Raw genomic sequence first — 8,747 nt, 5'->3', positions numbered from 1 at the left:
TTTTTTTTTTGGTGTGTGTGGTCTCACTGGGGATTGAATTTCCTGCATGCTAGGCAAACGCTATATACCACAATACCCAGCTCATGGTCTGCTTCTTAAGAAGCTTTCATGTAGTGCCCTGTAGTGTAGGGGGCACCACTGAACTATTTCCTCAAGGATCAGCTCGTCACTTGCTCCAGCTTGCGCAGCTCAACAGGAAGATTCTAGAATGCAGGTGAACTTCTGTGTAAGCAGAATATAGGCTCAAGCTCTGAAGTTACTTGATTTCTAGAGCCAAGTATGGACCTCCTACTTAGATATCTTCATTGAGTCTCAGATGGTCGTTTGAAAAGTTCCTGGCTTAAAATAAAGACAGAATTTGGCAGGCTACACCCTGAAAATACTTTTTCCCAAGTGGAAAGTGTCAGAGGGACCAAAGGATTATAGTCTGATTTACAGATTGTGTTTCTGGAGGTTTTTCTTGGCCCGTCTTAGGAGTGTGTTTCTGATCTGATACTGAGAAGTACATCTAGTACAGACAGACCAGATAGTGTCTTTGTGAGGTAGCATTCCTCAACAGATGTCTTTTTGGACTTCCCAGCCATTTTGCCTTAAAATTGAAAACCTGTTACTGCTAAACAATGTAGGGAGCAAAGTTTTATAGTTTTAAGCCAGTTAAAATACCCCAAGGAGCGGAGCATGGTGGGCTTGGAGACAGGCAGGTGGCGGCAGCCTGGGCAACTTAGTGGCTTGGTTAGACCCTGTGGATGTAACTGAGTGTGAAAGCCCTGCGTTCAGTCTTCAGGGCCAAGGAATAAAGGTCTCGTGGTCATAATCATGACTTACTAGAGCAACAGAGTGCCCATCCCCTCCTGGGTGCTGACCCAGGGATGCTCTATTCCTTAGCTATGTCTGTGTCCCCATCCCCACTTTTTTTTTTTTTTTTGCATAAGGTCTTGTGGAGTTATCCAGGTAGGACTTGAATTTAGGATCCCGTCTCAGGCTCCCTCAGTGCTGGGATTATAGGCCGGCACCAGGACATCTGACTTGTTTTTCTAGCTGCGCTCCTGCAGTGCCCTCGGGAGACTTTGCATGTATATCTCACGTCGTTTTCCTGTGTAGGAGCAAATCACTCGAACTCAGCTGGGCTGGAGCTCCTCTGCAGGACAGGTCTGCGGTGACTGACAGCGTTTTCCCTGGACTGCGTGTTGCTGTTCAGAGATGAGCAGTCTCCCCATTGGTGTTACTAAGCTGGAGTCCTGAGCTTTGGGAGGCTGCGGTGGGCATCCTGATCGTCACGGGAGAGTCCTACCCGCTGCACACAACCAGGAGCAGAGCATGCCGCAGGAACCCCAGCTGTAGGCCAGCCTGTGCCTGTAGCCAGCCCCAGCTTCTGAACTTGTCAGGTCTCTGAACCAGTGGATTCCGTTCCCCTTCTGCTTGTATGACTTAGATGTCTGTCAGTTTAAATTGAAAGTTGCCTTTATAAGGCCTTTTTCCTTCAAAGTTATTATTTTTTGTTTAGGAAAACACTTTATTTTCTCATTCAGACTTTTATAGTTAAATTTTACAAAATAGACAACCTTGGCTCATTCCATGAACGTGGAATGTGTAATACATATTGAAATATAATTTCAATATAGCATTTTTTTTTTTTTAATTTTAGGGAAGGGTCTACAGGGTGTTCAGGGTCTCACTACTAGATCAGACTCGTAGTGATCTGCCTGTTAACAGCCTCCCAAGAGCTGGGATTACAGGCACACACCACAATGCCAGTCCAAATGCACCCCGGGAGCGGGGCCAGCAGGGCAGGCCTGGGGATGGAACCCCCGGCTCCTGCTGTGCCTGCTTGCAGGCACTTTAATCCGCTGAGCTATTTGGCCGGCCCTTATATAGCATTTGTTGGAAACACAACTCAGCACACCTCAGGCATCCACCAGGGTTTTCACTCAATCTGAGTATTAAAGCAAGGCTGAGACCAACCGCCGCCTACACAAGTGATGAGCTTTAGCTTGCGCTGTTGCTATATGCCGTAGTAAGACTTGCACTCAGAGGAAGCCAGGAGGGAGCAGCCACTGCTTCATCATGACTCTTAAGGCACTGCAGGAATCACAAAGCTTGCCTGGGTCTTGGGTTTTGGATCCGCTAGGGTCGGCCCATCTCCCAGTGCAGGTCCGCTTTAAGCCTGGCCGCCTAAGCTGAGGTAAAGGGAGGTCTTCAGCCTTGCTCTCCCGCTTTAGCCGCTGGGCCGCCTGCGTGGACAGCTTCATCTGCAGGTCCCGCCTGTCCAGGAAGTCTCTGGCTGACACCTCGGGCTGCATGGGCCGTGGGGCCAGGTCCTAGGGGGCTGGGAGGAGGGAGCTTGACCCCCCCTCCCACCAGCTGCTCCCTGGGAGGAAATCCACTTCCCCAGCTTCATTTTCTGGAAAGGGGTGAGTTCAGTACATGGAACAATAAGGGCTTCTCTGATACAACTGGGATGCTCAACGTTTTCTTCAGAAATATGCAGTCATTGGTAAAAAGTTTATAACCCTTTTAATCTGTTCCATTTGTGACCCAGTAATGGAGTACCAGCCAGGCCAGCGGGTCCCCTGCGTGGATGCGGTGCTGCATGAAGCGAGTGGGGTCCCCAAGGCCCAGGGTGCGCGCGTGGCCGGTGCTGCCTTAGCTGCGGGCCTTGGTGTGCGTCAGGCCCAGTGACAGCACAGCGTCCCTGGATGCGGCCTGGGTGGCCAGGTGGTCATGGTCCCGGAGACGCCAAGTGGGCGCTGCCTCGTCTCCTGCTCGGTGCTCCTCAAAGTCATTTTCTAGGAACTGTTCTTTGCATCTTCCTGTACTTAATTTTTCTTTGAGGTCAGATTTGCTCTTTATATTCAGCATGTATGAGAACTGAACACCATCTTTGGGAAGGAAGAGCTTTCAAGAGAAGCTGAGCGTAAAAGCAGGTTTTATATGTTGACTGTGAAATCAAGAAAAAATTAGGTATTTGAGAGTCTCCAATAACGAGACGAACACGAAAGGATACCAGGCTCGCAGCTCAGTAGAAATGGCTGTTTCTGATTAGAAATGTTGCCCTAGCTGCCTGGCTTATATCTGGACACGGTCATTAATGGTTCATCGTGTCGGCCTGAGAACCAGCCATTTAGAAGCGAACCCAAGTGACTCAGCAGAGCCGGGGTTGTCACTGTGTGAACATGTGCTTGGAGAGCAGGAAGGGAGGACGTGGTGTGGCGGACAGTCAGCATACAGTGTGGGGAGGGGCCGAGCTTGCTTCCTCTCCCCCTTTTGCTCTTTTTTTTTTTTTAAATTAATTTATTTATTTTGTGTGTGTGTGTGTGTGTGTGGCCAGCTCAGCCCACCAGGGGGCGGGGCTGGCTGGCATGTGGTGTTGGGGATTGAACCGCGATCCCTGTGCTTTTGTTTAGTTTAGCTTGTTCTAAGTAGGTGCTTTAGACCACTGAGCCATCTCACCAGCCCCCCCCTTTTGCTCTTGTTGCTTTTGCTGCCTTCTGCTGCCCTGAAGTGTTGCCCCTCGCCATGCCACCCTGCCTTGGAGCCAGCTGATTATGGACTGAAACCTCCACAAGGCCGAAATCAGCCAGCTGGTTACAGACTAAAACCTCCACATGCCGCACGAACTGAGCTAAATAAGCCTTCCTTCCTTAATTTGGGGTGCCGGGTAGTTCGTCTCAACAAAGAGAGACAAGTAACCAAGATGTGCTCCCAAGTGCAGCTTGTCAGAGCTGGCTGGATCGTGGGTGTGTGGGAATGGGATTAAGGGTGTGTGGTGCTACATTAGTCCGCTGATCAGAATAGCATAATTCTGGGTGTGCTATATGGGAGTTACTGGAGACAGAAGCCCCATTCTGGGTGTGTGTGCCACCAGCCAATAGGTTTGTGGCTGAGATGGAATGAAAAGTCCAAGGGAGGCTGGCTGCTTCCTGCCTGCAGTGCCGTGGACTGTTTCTCCGCTGTGATGCCCCTCTGCCTCAGCAACAGCGACCATGGGCAGACACCTCCACAAGGTGTGAACTGAAACAAAGCTTCCTCCTTTAACTTGTGGGTGTTAGGTTATTTGTCCCAGTAATGAGCAAGTAACCAAGACAAAGAACTTTGAAGAAAATGGGTTTGGGGAAGCTGGGTGGGTTGGTTGGCAACAGTAACAAAGACAACCTTTTTCTTTTTTTCTTCTTAGGCAACTTTTTTTGTGTAAAGACTCTACTTAGTGTATATTTATTTATTTATTTATTTTTTGCATGACTGTGGACAGAACCCAGACCTCTGTTTAATTTTTACTTATTTTTTTTTTTTAAATATGGTATTTGTACATTGTCTAATTTCAAAATATATAAATGAGTGAGAAGTCAACTTGCTTAACTTTTTGTTGTCTAGTTTTCCAGTGTCCCTAGCCACAAACAGCCTCTTTTTCAGTTCATTTGGTATCCTCCCTGGGATTTTCTATGTCCACAGAAGCCTGTAGGTACTACATAGTGAACACTGAGCTTTGTTTTCCCCTCCAGTGGCAGCAGGGCCTTCAGGCCTTGCCGTGCAGTGCGGCCCTCTCAGGGGTGCCCTTCACTCACAGTGACGTTCTCTCAGGGGCCGGTTCCTGTGTCCTGTTCTCACTCTCTTTTGAAGTTGGCAAAGAGCTCAGGGCCTTGATGCCTGCCCCTCATCCCTCCCCCTTGTTAGGTGTTTTTCTTTTTTAGTTTTCTTTATTATTTATTTATTTATTTTGTGTGTGGCCAGTTCAGCCCACCAGGGGGTGGGGCTGGCTGGCATGTGGTGCTGGGGGATTTTTTTTTTTTTACATTTATTTAGTGTGTGTGTGTGTGTGTGTGTGTGGCCAGCTCAGCCCACCAGGGGGCGGGGCTGGCTGGCATGTGGTGCTGGGGGATTGAACCGTGATCCCTGATGCTTAGCTTAGCTTGTTCCAAGTAGGTGCTTTAGACCACTGAGCCATCTCTCCAGCCCCAGTGCTGGGGGATTGAACTGCGGTCCTTGTGCTTTGTTTAGCTTAGCTTGTTCTAAGTGGGTGCTTTAGACCACTGAGCCATCTCACCAGCCCCTGTTTTTCTTATCTAGCAGCCATAGCGATGAGGACCATCAGACAGACCGGTTATGCCTGAGGCTCTGCCCCCTGCTGCTGCCCAGTCTTGTTCTACCCTGAAGCAGACTGTGTGGAAGGAAAGCAGACTGGGAAACACTTCCGTCGCTATCTGCAGCGCTCTGAGGGAAGGCTCCGAGGAAGCACTCAGAGGCACTCCTCTGTTCCTGTCTGGTGGGATGGAGCCAAAAATCAAGGTTAGCCTGCTGGGGACAGAGCTCAGGCTCCTGAATGGGGTCTTGATTTGATGCCCTGGTAGTACATTTTGCTTCAGAAAGGATCCACAGGTTCTGTTATTTCTCAAATAGCTTAAGCCACTCGCTATCTGTCCTTTTGAGGCCTGTCTGTTGGAAGTAGGCGGTCAAGGTCCTCGTATAGCTTCTAAACTGATGGTGGAGACTTCATTCAACCCAGCTGGCAGTGTTTTCTGGACAAACCATCCAGAGTGCTCTTTTAAAAATAGACAAATCGTCACCTTCCCCTGTTAAAAGTGAATAGTAATAGTCCAATGATGTGGTGCCTGCCTGTGACCCCAGTATTTTGGGAGAAGGCTCTCAAGTTGGAGCCCAGCAGGGGCAGTTTAACAACTCAGTGAGACCCCTAAAAAATAGGACTGGGGAATGTAACTCAGTGCAGAGGCCCTGGGTTCAATCTGCAGCACCACAAAAAGCAAGCCCACATCCAAAAGCCACCATCACTCTTCAGTGACTTCAACATGTCCTTAAGCTAAAGTCCCCTGTCCTTGGCATGGCCGCGGTCCTGTGTGGTCAGGACAGGTGTCCCTATGATTTCCATTCCACACTGGTCTGTGTCCAGCCTCGAGAGTTCTGTTCCCAAGCAGGATGAGGCCGTTCCTTCTGCGGGGCTCTAATTCCGCTGACCCCAACTGAGCCGTTTGCTTTGTTTCTTCTGGCTTATGTCCCCTGCTGTGTAGGTCCTGTGCCCCAGCTAATGGCTGTGAGCTTTTGTTCTTTACAGCAACTGTCACCAACTGGAATGGTCTTGTGTATCTATTTGCTGAAGTCTCTTTTCCATCTCCTTCACGGGCCTCGGTTCTCTCTGCCTCTTCTCCCTAGTGGTGCTGGTGTCTGGCCCAGCATCTGATAGTGTGACAGGCACTCAGCAGACATGCTTCAGATAGTTAATAAAGTAACAGTTTTTGTCACTGAAGGAGACAGACATTTCTGGACAGCGCTGGCAAAGTACGGCTGAATTTTTGCCCTCGATTCTTCCCCACACTAACTTCTGATGCATCCTTAGATCATGCGCTGCTTCTTAGCAGGATCCTTTGGCAGTAGCTCGAGCCCTTATTCCAAGCCTTTGTCCAGCTTAAGAGCATATTACAGGTGGCTTCTGCAGGGAGCCAGGAGCCAGGAGCCAGGAGTTACTCACTTAGTTTACTCTGTGAGGCCCTTGTTCCAGGCCTTGGCCACAAGCATAGGCGGAAAGCCTCTTGCCTGTGTCTGATCTTGATTGTACCAGCTCGACACATACTTCTCTCTTCTCTAAGCTGTCCATGCTCTAGGTCCCCAGGGAACAGCTCTCCTTTATCTTCTCCATCTGGGGAAAATGTGGCTTTGGCCCCAAGTAACCGCAGGTGACTGTTGGAAGCAAGCTTTTGATAATATCCATTTGTGAGCAAAGAAGCAGTTATGGTGCAATTTTGCTTAGTCATAGGCAGTCTTTTTTGGGGTTTCCATGGGGACCTGGAGGTTTAAAGCAATCCCGAGAAAGTGCTGAAAGCACACTGTGGGCGGAGTGTGAGCGCAGGCTTGAAAGACTTCTGCAGCCAGGGAAGGTGGAGAGGCCCACCTCCCTGGGCCCACGGTGTGGAGTGAGGGAGGCACCTCCAGGGCCCTGGCGTGACAAGGTGTGGCCCTTGTGCTCAGATGACAAAAAAATCAGGTGTGAGCTCTTGGCCTCTGTTATGGTTCTCCCTGTGCTGGTTGTGGGACCATGGGACAGTGGGCTAGCCTTTCCAGGCTTGGTTGCCTCTACCAGCGGGTCTATTGAGGATCAGATAAGATCGTATATAGGGGTGTGTGTGTGTGTGTGTGTGTGTGTGTGTGTGTGTGTGAGAGAGAGAGAGAGAGAGAGAGAGAGAGAGAGAGAGAGAGAGAGAGAGAGACAGGGACAGAGAGAGAAACAGAGAGACAGAGACAGACAGACAGAGGAGAGACTCTTGCATATTGTGAGAGGTAATTTTTGTTGTTTTTTGAGACAGGGTCTTGCTATGTAGCCCAGGCTGGCCTGGACCTCTCAGCCATACTCCTGTCTCAGCCTCCCGACTGTGGGGATCACAGGACTGTGCCACCATGTCTGACTAGTGAAGCATTTTAAATAGCTGATATTTATGCCTAGCATGCACTAGTTAATCTCCTAAACAACAACATGGAGAGATGTTTTACTTCTCCTGGTACAGATGAGCCAAGGGTCAGAGGTAGGATAATGTACCCCAAGCCTCATGTGAGTGAGTGGCGGAGAGAGGGTTTGCATCCAGGGGTTCCAAGTTCATGCCCACATGCTAACCTAAAATTCAGGTTCATAAAAAGATGTTCGCTCTGGTTGGGAGTGGTCGCTGAGCTTCACCTCGGCTAGACTGAAAGGTCCTGCAAAACTGTCTACTTGAATAATTTCCCTCCACGTTACTGCAGAGAACCTTGCCGTGAGCCTCAGACTCTGCAAACATGGGGTTCCTTGGGGGCTTGTGCTGTCCCTGACTCAAGGCATCCACTCCTTGCTGGAGGACAAACCCCAGCTTCACTCGGTGGCTTCATCTTCCTGCAGGTCATGCATCTGCACCCAGCAGATCCACTCTGCTGGCTTAGCGAGACCATCATTGAACCAGGTACTGGAGACTCTGGCACACTGACGCAGTAAATGGATTTGTCTGATCAGGAACAGTGTTGGTGCAGGCTTGGTGACACCTGCCTGTGGTACCAGAGCTGAGTGTCGGAAAAGAAGAAGCGCACTGTTGGGGTCAGACGTGATGACAGTGGCTAAGGTGTCCAGGTAGTTGCAGGGGGCTGGCAGAAGCATGGCGAGGAAGCTGGTCTGCAGGGCTAGTGCTTACTCAAAGGAGGGGGAAAGTCACCCCTTCCCAGGTTGGAGGGGAAGCCTTGGTGGCACTGAAGGTGTCCATGTGGATGGCACCTGGGGCTGGGTCACCGTCAGCTTTGGTGAGGCAGGGATAGTCATTGAGTCCACGCACAACTCCATCCCTGGCAGCATGGCCCCCAGCTTCACAGACCCACTGTGAAACACTTTGGTTGTTTAGTTCAGTCTCTGTAGTGAGGATCTTTAGTGAGGAACAACTTGGGCTATGTACTTAGAGGTCACTAAAGGAATTAATGTAGGGCTGGGGAGATAGCTAGGCAGTCTAAGCGCCCGCCTGGCAAGTGCAGGGACCTGGGTTTGATCCCTACTACTGCATGCTGTGCTAGTCCTGAAACCCTGGGTGCACCGTGCTGGCCCCTGAAACTGGGTGTGCTCACCTGTAATGACTGGCATTGGATATACTGCCCATGGCAGACCAAATTAAAAGGAATGACAAGGGGCCTGGGAGATAGCTCAGTAGAATAAGCGCTTGCCTGGATTCAATCCCTGAATTGATTCCCTGGGCCTGAATTCAATCCCTGGTTCTGAAAAAAAAAAAAAAAAA

At 49.9% G+C, this 8,747-nt stretch overlaps 1 pseudogene; it reads right to left on the bottom strand.

Annotated features, from left to right (window-relative positions):
- Window positions 1-2,027: 2,027 nt before the first annotated feature.
- On the bottom strand, window positions 2,028-2,528 carry LOC101572426 (annotated as a pseudogene).
- Window positions 2,529-8,747: the final 6,219 nt, after the last annotated feature.

Source organism: Octodon degus, unplaced genomic scaffold (genome assembly GCF_000260255.1).
Source record: "Octodon degus isolate 3935 unplaced genomic scaffold, OctDeg1.0 scaffold00062, whole genome shotgun sequence".
Classification (NCBI taxonomy): domain Eukaryota; kingdom Metazoa; phylum Chordata; class Mammalia; order Rodentia; family Octodontidae; genus Octodon; species Octodon degus.
This window is presented reverse-complemented; position numbering and strand designations above follow the sequence as displayed.